The sequence below is a fragment of the Lepus europaeus genome, chromosome 12 (assembly GCF_033115175.1).
Source record: "Lepus europaeus isolate LE1 chromosome 12, mLepTim1.pri, whole genome shotgun sequence".
Lineage (NCBI taxonomy): Eukaryota > Metazoa > Chordata > Mammalia > Lagomorpha > Leporidae > Lepus > Lepus europaeus.
Window position 1 is genome coordinate 59,065,335 of NC_084838.1, and position 2,254 is coordinate 59,067,588.

At 44.5% G+C, this 2,254-nt stretch overlaps 1 pseudogene; it reads right to left on the reverse strand.

Annotated features, from left to right (window-relative positions):
* Nucleotides 1-1,533: 1,533 nt before the first annotated feature.
* Nucleotides 1,534-1,664, reverse strand: LOC133772117 (U2 spliceosomal RNA; annotated as a pseudogene).
* Nucleotides 1,665-2,254: the final 590 nt, after the last annotated feature.

The following is a 2,254-nucleotide window of genomic DNA, read 5'->3' on the forward strand; positions in this document are numbered from 1 at the left end:
AGTCGTCGTAGGATGCTAGGGCAGAGAGCTGACAGGCCAGAGATGGCACAGAGAGGGCTCTATGGAGCTGAAGATGCACAGTGTTGCTGGGAGCACTTGTCCCACAAGGGGAGCACAGGAGGGCAAGCAGAGCCCATCCTGGGTGTTGGCGCTGTGGTGTATTAGGTTAAGCCTCCACCGGAAGCACCGACATGCCTTATGGATGGCAGTTTGAGTTCCAGCTGGCAGCTCTACTTCCAATCCAACTCCCTGCTGATGCGCTGCTAATGCAGTGAAAGATGGCCCAGTGCTGAGGCCTTTGCACCCACATAGGAGATCCAAAAGAAGCTGATGGTTCCCGGCTTTGGGTAGGCCCAGCTCCGGCCATTGTGGTCACTGGGAGGTAAACCAGCGGATGGAAGACCTTTCTCTGTCTCTCCCTTTCTCTGTCTGTAACTCTGCTTCTAAAATATATAAATAAGTCTTAAAAACATAGGGGAGAGAAAAAAAGAGAGTGGAAAAGAGAGAGAGAGAGACCATTCTGATTGTCATGTTGCCACAAGGATGCACGGGAGAGTATGGAAACTGCCCGACTTGGGATTTCTGAGACTAATTAGATCAGACGATGGCTATTTGCTTTACAAAGAATTGAGTGTGGCTTTCTTTTAAACACAGGCTTCATTTCAAATGGAACTGAATGAACCAAATTCACTTTGGACATGTTTTCCCCTAGGAACTTAGCTCTGTCCTGAAAGCAGGCTTGCCTGAGGCCACTTGAGAACAGTCTAGGGTTCTACAGGGCACATGGACAAATGGAGCCACATGTTAATTTTTTTTTTTTTAATTTTGTTTAAGGAATACAACTTCATGCATTTAATATATAGAAATTTGGAAGCATGGTGATTCTTCCCCTCCTCCCTCCCTCCCACCCAAACCTCCACCTTTCTTCTTCTTCCCTCTTCCTTTCCCATTCTTATTTTTTACAGAGATCAATTTTGAGGCCGCTCTAACCTCGAGGGCAGGCCAGCAGACACGCACATTTGAAGAAACTAACGATGGGCATATTTAGTGCCTTCCTTCCAGACCAGGCAATGTGTCTTTGGCTTCAGAGCTGGCAACACCCTTACCTTAAAAGGTTTAGATGGATGATTGGGGCCTAATAAAAGTCCCTTCTCGAGTCTGTTGGGAAACCTGAGCATTTCAAACGTGAAAGATAATAAAGATGTTCTGGAAGCAATATCATGATCAGTATATGTTACAAATGATAATTACGATTCATTGTATTAGTTTTCATAATCCCCCAACATTATAACTCAACAACACTGGTAGACCCCTCTTCTGAAGAAAATTTGGTCTCAAACTACCAAAATGTTCTCCTTTCATTTGATTTGTGGTGATTTCGGCTTCTGGATAAATTTTTCTACCTCCTGAAGATGGGGACATTATGGGAAGTGAGCTTTGGGCATTAGTGAAATTGGGAAGTCAGGACGCCCAGAAGTTCTAGAACTTTAGAATATGCCTTCCACCAAATGAGGGAAGCAACTGAACAGCTTGGATGGTTCTTACTTTTCTTCTCTCTCTCTCTTTTTTTTTTTTTTTTAGTCCTCGGATAGAGGACATATCAGATATTAAACTGATAAGAACAGATACTACACTTGATCTTAGCCAAAAGGCTGAGAAGTGATCCTCTCTTTTTTTTTTTTTTTAAGGTCCACTTTTTTATTTGAAAGTCAGAGTGACATAGAGGGAGAGAGAGACAAAGAGAGAGAGAGAGAGAGAGAGAGATCTTCCATCTGCTGGTTCACTCCCCAGTTGGTTGCAATAGCCAGGGCTGAGCCAGGCCAAAGCCAGGAGCCAGGAGCTTCATCCAGGTCTCCCACATGGATGGCAGAGTCCCAAGTAGTTGAGTCATATTCTGTTGCTTTTTTCAGGGAGCTTTATTAGAAATGGAGCAGCCAGGACATGAACTAGCGACTATATAGGAACTAGCAACTACATATAGCTTTACCACTAAGCCACAATGTCAGCCCCAGTTACGTCTTTTCTGCTTTGTTTAATAAATAAATTAATACTCCATTTGTTGGTTCACTTTCCAAATGTCCACAACAGTTAAAGCTGGGCCAGGGTGAAACCAGGAGCCAGGAACCCAATCTTGTGGGTAGCAGGGGCCCAAGCACTTGACCCATCACCTGCTGCCTCCCAAGTATACACAATTGCAGGGAGGTGAATTGGAAACAGAGAAGCTGAGAATCAAGCCAGGCACTCTGCTATGGGA